An 8,787-nucleotide genomic window follows, 5' to 3' on the forward strand; every position below is an offset into this window, starting at 1 on the left:
TGCTGGCAGTTGCTTGGCCATGACCCAGCATGTTTGCCCCCCTCTATAGAACAATGCACGGTTTAACTCTCCCAACCGAGTTGAAATGGAAGGGGTCCCAGCGGTCGGGCAGGACTCCACAAGCCTTGAGGTGCCAACAACTGCTCCTAAAAGAGGTTTTTGCCGAGTATGCAACAAAAACACCGCCATAAACTCCAACGGTGGTGTTATCCGCTTTCACACCGTCAACGAGGTAAGATGCAGTGGTTCCCACCAGCTTCCAAAGGGAAGCAATGGCCAGCTGCCATTGACAGTTAGAGAAGAGACTCCCTAATCTAATCTAAACCTAATCTCATCTGAAAACTTCACCCAAGCGATCATAGCTACGTCTGCTAGAACATTACCACACATCCCAAAAGCAGCCCGTCCAAATGCAGCAGCCAAACTTTGTAATCTTCTGAAAAGGGTCAATGATGCCCCGGAAAACATTCAAGCGTGGCATAATGTCCTTCTGTTTGGCAATGTATGCCTCACTGTCCCTCCAAGGAGGGACAAATCACTTGCTTCCTCGATCCTGAGGGCGATAAATGAATACCCAAGGGGGGACAACCTAGTTCGCCTGCCTCTCCGAGAAAAACACATCCACCGCAGAAATGGTAACAACAACATACCGGAAACGTACAAAATCAGAGCACAAATCACCGACAAAATTGAAGAGGGAAATACCGCAAGTGCTATTAGAGTCCTCACCAGTGACGAGAAAATTCCTCCTCGAAACTCAGCCACAGCACGGGCCCTGCAAAGCAAGCACCCACCCAGAGCCCCTCAAGGCGAGAACATCGTTCCGCTATCAGCCGACACCATTTCAGACCCATTAATCGTTGGTGAATCTGAGGTCTACAAAGCAGCCCTTTCTTTTCCACCTGGGTCAGCAGGCGGCTTTACAGGGTTAAAACCTCAACACATCAAGCAAATGTTAAATCCTGCGGTTGGTGATGCTGCACAAGATCTTCTTATGGAACTCACAAGGTTCGTCAACATGTGCCTGGCTGGTGAGATACGTGAGGTCATCAGGCCTCTCTTTTTTGGTGCCTCCCTCTGTGCTCTCCAAAAGAAGGACGAAGGAATCAGGCCAATCGCTGTTGGCAACACTCTCCGACGCCTGATTGCCAAGGCTGCTACGAGGGTAGTCAGCCAGCAAGCGGTTGAATTGCTGAAACCAATCCAGCTAGGATTTGGAATCCCCCAAGGCTGTGAAGCGGCTGCCCATGCAGCACGAGCATAAATCACCAACATTTCTGATGAAAAGGCCCTGCTCAAACTGGACTTTAAGAATGCCTTCAACATGGTCAGAAGAGATACAGTACTTTGTGCCGTACATCGCCATTTCCGGCCCCTCTACCCGTTCATACTATCGTGCTACAGTGGTAAGTCAAAACTGCTCTTTGGTGAACATGAAATCAGATCATGTGAAGGTGTTCAGCAAGGTGATCCTCTTGCTCCCCTTCTTTTCTGCTTAGTCTTAAAAGAAATCACCGAAAGCTTGTCCAGCGAGTTCAACATCTGGTTTTTGGATGATGGCACCATAGCTGGCACCATAGACCATCTCTTGGCAGATATCAGGAAAATAAAGGAGCAAGAAGTAAGCCTGGGTCTTGTCCTGAACCCTTCCAAGTGTGAAGTAGTCTCTTCCAACCCAGACATCGTAGCTAGAATAAGGTCTGCCTTGCCTGGAGCCCATGTCATTAGGGCCGAGAACAGCACCCTCCTTGGAGCCCCCCCTCGGGTCTAACGCCATTGAGGAGATCCTTGACAAGAAAATCGCAGACCTTAGGAGGATGGAAGACAGAATAGGTGACATCGATGCCCACGATGCTTTTTATCTCCTCACCAAATGCTTATCCCTTCAGAGGCTAACCTACTTTCTGAGGTGTGCTCCATCTTACGACAGCCGAAAGCTTGAAGAGTATGACCTCTTACTGAAGACCATGCTGGAAAAAGTTGTTAACCTCTCCCTCAACGAATGCCAGTGGAAACAAGCCACTCTTCCTGTTAGGCTCGGTGGCTTGGGTGTCCGCACCGCTACCCAAATTGCTGTCCCAGCCTTCCTGTCTTCCTCCTCAGCATCAGATGACCTGGTTAAGGAAATTCTACCTGACACCCTGAGTGATGTAGCGGGGATACAGGACCCCCACTACACGGAATGCGACACGAAATGGGGTGCCATGGCAGACCCAGCACTCAGACCAGCCATGCCGAAAGCCAAGAAACAATCCAGTTGGGAGAGCCCCATTGTAGACAAAGAAGCCACAGCTTTGCTGGAGGCAGCAACAACCCCAAGTGATCGTGCACGCCTCACAGCTGTGCAGGCTCCCTATGCAGGGGACTTCCTTTTGGCAGTCCCTATGTCTGCGACAGGCACACGTTTTGATCCGCAGGAGCTCCGTAATGCAGTCGCTCTCTGTCTTGCTGCCCCTATCCACACTGTTCATAGGTGTATTTGCGGCGAGGCAGATGCTGACGAATATGGACTGCACTGTGGAAAATCTGGTGGGTGGCACACTAAACACGACGAAGTCAATGACATCATTAAAAGAAGCCTTGCCTCTGCTCAGTGTCCAGCGGAGAGAGAGCCCCGCAACCTACTGAACCGTTACTCTGTTAGCTTTGCCGACCGACCAGACGGAATCACACTGCGACCGTGGAAGGGTGGCAGACAGTTGGCATGGGACTATACTTGTGTATCCACCCTGGCAACCACGTACATCATCCTCTCTGCCAGCACAGCAGGAGCCGCGGCGACATGCAGAGAAAGAGACAAGTCAGCCAAGTACAGGCAATTAGATCGTCGGTACAACTTCGTTCCAATAGGGTCTGAGACCCTAGGCCCATGGGGAGAGAGTGCAAGAGGGTTTCTTAAGGATCTTGGTTCCAAGCTCATTGGCACCACAAGAGACCCTAGAGCAGCAAGTTTTCTCTTTCAGCGCCTCAGTGTCGCGATCCAGAGGGGGAATGCTCGCTGCATCCTCGGTTCATGCCCGGCGTCGGAGGAGTTCGAGGAACTCTACAGCCTCTAGGAAGCGAACTTTTTTTTGTGTCCTCTTAATGTTAATTTTTTGTATAAAATCAGATATGTAACTGTATAACCTTGCATAATAAAGTGTACACCATAAAAAAAAGGGGGTGGTAGGAGAAGCGAACACTCTTACGTATTCAGAGTTAATGGCAAGTTTTTCCCTGAATGCTCTGTGTTCCCTTCTCTGAGGCTGTGGGTCCCTATAATTGCACCAGTGGTGGTACCCCCCTATATATATATATATATATATATATATATATATATATATATATATATATATATAGGCAGATTCCCATAGCGTCTGAGACGCATGGCCCCTGGGGCAAGAGTGCCTTGGGATTTCTCAAGGAATTGGGGTCCAAGCTCATTGACGTCACCAGAGACCCAAGGGCTTCCAGTTTTTTATTTCAGCGTCTCAGTGTGGCGATCCAGAGGGGAAATGCTTGCTGCGTCCTCGGTTCCTGTCCAGAAGCGGAGGAGCTTCAAGAGATCCATAACCTTTAGGCATTTGTCTTGTATGTTTTGTAACCTTTAAATACACAATAAAGGAAAAATATATATATATATATATATATATACATATATATATATATATATATATATATATATATATATATATATATTTATATATATTTATATATATTTATATATATTTATATATATTTATATATAACTGAAAACTCACACCTCAATAGAGACTCGAACCCATACTGCCAGGAGCAACGCAACAGCTATGTACAGGACACCTTAATCCACTCGACCATCACAACTGGACAATAAATAGATGATAGCCGAAGCTATTTGACCCATAGCCTCGGAGAGTGGAATACAAACCATTCTGATAAAACTTTCTGTTATACTCTAAATGCAAATGAGTATTCACTTCTCCTACCATCCCTTTTTTATTATTTATGTTGTACACTTTATTATACAAGCTTACACAGTTACATATCTGGTTAGTTACAAAATGTGGACATTAAGAGAAAATAAAGGAAAGGTTAGTTCCCAGAGGCTGTAAATTTCTTCGAACTCCTCCGACGTCGGGCAGGAACCGAGGATACAGCGAGCATTTCCTCTCAGGATCGCTACACTGTGGCTCTGGAAGATAAAACTTGCCGCAATAGAGTCTCTTGTAGTTTCAATGAGCCTGGAATCAAGATCTTAAAGAAACCTCTTTGTACTCTCTCCCCATGGACTAAAAGTCTCAAATCCTATTGGAAGGAAGTTGTACCGGTGATTTATTTCCCTATACTTGGTTGACTTGTCTCTTTCTCTGTGTGTCGCCACGTCTCCTGCTTGGCCAATAGAGAGGTTGAGGTATATCGGTGCCAGAGTTGATACGCAAGAATAGTACAACTCTAATTGTCAGCAATTAATCCAAGGGCGCAGATAATTCCATCAGGTAGGCCAGTAAAAAGCTAACAGAGTTAAAGTTCAATAAATTTCGAGGCTCTCTCTCTGCTGGAAACTGGGCAGAGGCAAAACTCCTCCTAATGAAGTCATTGACTTCATCATGTTGTGAATCCATCCACTTGATTTTCCACAGTGCAGGCCAAGCAATCCATATTCGTCTGCATCTGATTCGCAGCAAATATATTTATGAACAGTGGGGATCGGTGTAACATGGGGGGGGAGAGCCACTGCAATACTGAGGTGCTGTGGATCAAAGCATGCGCCTCTAGCAGTCATAGGGACAGCCAAAATGAAGTCCACTGCATGTTGTCACGGGGAAGGGGGGGGGCGGGGCTCTGCTAACACTTAGCTGCTAGGGGCTCAAAAGGCCCAAATACTCAGCCCCTCCAACTCCCTGGATTCACCGGAGTCTCCTTGGTCACACAAGAGAGGACCAACAATGCCCACCTCCGCAGGTCTTTGCTTCCACCACAAAAAGGGGGGTGCCACTGATTCACCTTGGAAGCCCTTCAGTCAAACACGGGGAAACTGTTGTCATCAGTTCCGGCCTAGACCCGTGGAGGAGTGAAGGAAGACTCAGGCTGACCTTATAACAATAACCTCCCTGAATCTTGCCTGCCAGACAAAAAGGTTGCAGGAACTCCTTTCCCGCCTGTCTTCTCTATCTTCTCCTTAACAAGGTCGCCAGCTGGGTTATTATATCTGCACCCCAGCAATGCAGTTCAGTGGGTGTATTATATATATTGTTTGTAGCCAGAAGATTGCTACTCCCATAGATCTGCTACTAGACTGTTGGCCCAGGGTACTCTCCCAGGAAGGTCTGTGTGGCTTTACCTCTCTATAGCCACTACGTTAATAGTTGCCACCACTCAGGCACCGATACTGATCGGATGGCTAAGGGTACACTTTTATGTAAGTCTGTGCTGTCTTTACCACTCTCCAGGCAATAAGAACTTCTATAGAGAACGTTGTGTTCCCTAGGTGGTACTATGATAACCTTCATGTATGCTCATAGAGAAATGTTATAAATGGAGGCACACTTAAACACAATGATAAAAGTGTGAATTTACTGATGCAAATTACATGATCACACATAGAATCACAAGTAATACATGAATATGAAAATAAGGATAATAAGTCTGGAGATCGTCAGCCTCTTCTTCCATGACCTCCAACACTCCTTCAACTGGGCAGAAAGACAGGAGTCCCACACTCTCTCACAGGAGGGCCTCTTCACCACGTCGGCGCCTCTTCTTCACTGTCCTGCCATCCATACACACTGTCCCCTCTGACAGTCCTGGATACAAGCTGCCTTGCAGCCTATTCTACTACTAAAGTATTAATGTCCTATTGCCACATACATAAGTATATATTGTGGCCTAACTAGCCTACTCACACAAGGGGTAATGGGAGGGAAAATGATCTACCTTACATTCCTGGCTCACGACACCTGTCCCTCGATGGTGTGAGGTTCCCACGCTTCCTGAGTCGATCCTCGACGATCCAGGAACGTTCCACAGGTCCTCAGGTGTCGTGGAGCCTTCGCGTCGTCGCCGTTCCAATCCCTGAGATTCAGCTACCCCAATCCTGGTTCATCGATGGGCGCTGAGCTAATCACTATTTTCCCACACTCGCCCCTTCCACAAGGCGTTGCTCCTTGTCCTAGGCACGGTGTCGTCCTTCCAAAACCCTCAGTGGATGTGACCCGGTCACTGCTAGACTTGCCCGCCACACCTTTCCAGACCCTCAACGCCCAGCGTCGCCGCCCAGCGTCGTCGTCGAATATTTTCCAAGTTTGGCACTCTTTCGCTCAATAAACTTGGTTCCTTTTTGCTTCCCAGAAGCGCAGGGTCTCCAATACAGCAGATGGGCTGCAATAGCTAGCACTAATCCACTAAGAAAGGCTTGCAAAGCCTCTGATCCTTGAGAGCAGACCGAGGCGCGTCCTCTCGCTTCCGAGGTTAGGTCAACTCTGACGTTGGCGCCGCCCGGGGCACTCGGTGACGTCATGGCGGGCCCTGATTGGTCGCCCGCGACCTAAGTCGGCCAATCCACGATCGGCTAGTGTCCCTTCCAAAAGGTCATATCTGCATTAGGGGATACTCTTTCATTTTATATCAGGGCTGCAATTTCCCCTTATTTACAACTTATAATGTAACGTTCTCCCTTAACTGGCAGCCGGTCTGGTCGCCACATATATCATTAGACTCCCTGAACCTCAGAGAATCAGTAGGGAGAGATGATATGACTCTTAAAGCGGGCAAACGAAAGAAATAGGAGAGGGCACCGTAACAATGTGGAGCCTACACAGCTGAGGCATCCACGATTACTGAGGGTTGTTGCTGCCTCCAGCAAAGCTGTGGCTTCTTTGTCTACAATGGGGCTGTCCCAGCTGGATTGTTTCTTGGCTTTCAGCATTGTTTATCTGACGGCTAGTTATGCCATGATATCCCTCTTTGTGTGTCATTCCACATAGCAGGGCTCATGTATCCCTGTAAGTCACCCCGGTTGTCTGGTACAATTTCCTTGACCAGGTAATCTGATGCTGTGAAGGAAGAGAGGAAGACTGGAACTGCAATTTGGGTGGCAGTGCGGACACGAAGGTGGTCAAGCCTGACTGCAAGAGTGGCTTGTTTCCACTAATAGTCATTGAGGGAAAGGTTGACAACTTTTTCTAACATGGTCTTCCATAAGAAGTCATACTCTTCAAGTTTTAGGCTATTGTAAGATGGTTACAACATCCCAGAAAGTAGGTTAGCCTCAGAAGGGATAGCCTTCTATTGAGAAGATAAAATACATCCTGAGCATCGATGTCACCTATCCTGTCTTCCATCCTATTGAGGTCTGTGATTTTCTTATCAAGGATCTCGTCAACAGCGTTAGATCCAAGGGGGGGGGGGGGGCCTCCAAGGAGAATGCTGTTCAAAGCGCTAATGACATGGATACCGGACAAGACGGATCTTATTGATGTTTGGTTGCAAGATGGAGCTATGATATCTGGGTTTGAGGAGACTATACTTGGAAGGATTTAGGAAGAGACCCAGGTTTATTTCGTGCTCCTTTATTTTTCTGATGACCCCCCAAGAAGGGTGTTTAGGGGAGCCAGCTATCAAAAAAATTATGGGAAAATCAGATGTTGAACTCGCTGGATATATTTCCGGTGATTTGTTTTAAGACTAAGAAGAAAAGAAGAGGATCACCTTGCTGGATACCTTCACTTGACTTGATTTCATGTTCGCCAAATAGCAGTTTTGATTCACCACTGTAGCAAGACATAATGAACGGGTAGAGGGGCCGGAAATGGAAATGTAAATCACAGAGCACTATATCTCTTCTGACCATGTTAATGGCATATTTAAGAGGCCCGGTCCATGTGCACCGAAACTTCCTCAAACACACTAAATTATGTTTGTGCATAATCTTCATGATAAATGCTCCAACTTTTCCAAAATGGATAAGCATCATACCATGAACAGAAAAAAGTTAAAGAAAAGAAAACAAAATAAAAAAATCACAACTTCAAATTGCTATAAATATCTTATTATGTCACCAATTTTTATTTTATTCATTACGGTCTCAGAATGGCACATAACGTTCAACTGCTAGTGAGAAAATTATTGTTAAAGAGTATAGTTTACTGTAAAGCATGTTTCGAATGTGCCCATCCAAATAAGTGCCAAATTTAAAGGCAAAATATTTATAACTCCAAACGTTATGGCTTTATGTTTAAACGATTCACTAGGAACCTTAGCAATAAGAACTTTGTACATAATATGTAAAACTGGTGAGAATCCATCAGAAACTGAATTTTTTACTAGGTCTCAAAGTTGAAAATATTTTTCATAGAGAAAAATGCATTTAAATTTCGCGACAATTAATATAGTACTTTTAATTTATGATATATTTTGTAAGTTATAATTAATATTGCTTGGCATTCGTACTCGAATATGTGAAAGTTGTAGGTCAATATGTGTTGAAATGAAGTCAATATAAAATAACCCCCCAAAAAACAAAATAAAGGGATACGTTAGGGATAACTGTAAAACAGACACTGGGGCTTCTTAAGTGCCTAACAGTAGGTTAGATATGTATATGAATGAGATTGGGTGGATATATATATATATATATATATATATATATATATATATATATATATATATATATATATATATATATATATATATATATATATATATATATATATATATATATATATATATATATATATATATATATATATATATATATATATATGTCGTACCTAGTAGCCAGAACGCACTTCTCAGCCTACTATGCAAGGCCCGATTTGCCTAATAAGC

This window comes from Procambarus clarkii, chromosome 31 (genome assembly GCF_040958095.1).
Source record: "Procambarus clarkii isolate CNS0578487 chromosome 31, FALCON_Pclarkii_2.0, whole genome shotgun sequence".
Lineage (NCBI taxonomy): Eukaryota > Metazoa > Arthropoda > Malacostraca > Decapoda > Cambaridae > Procambarus > Procambarus clarkii.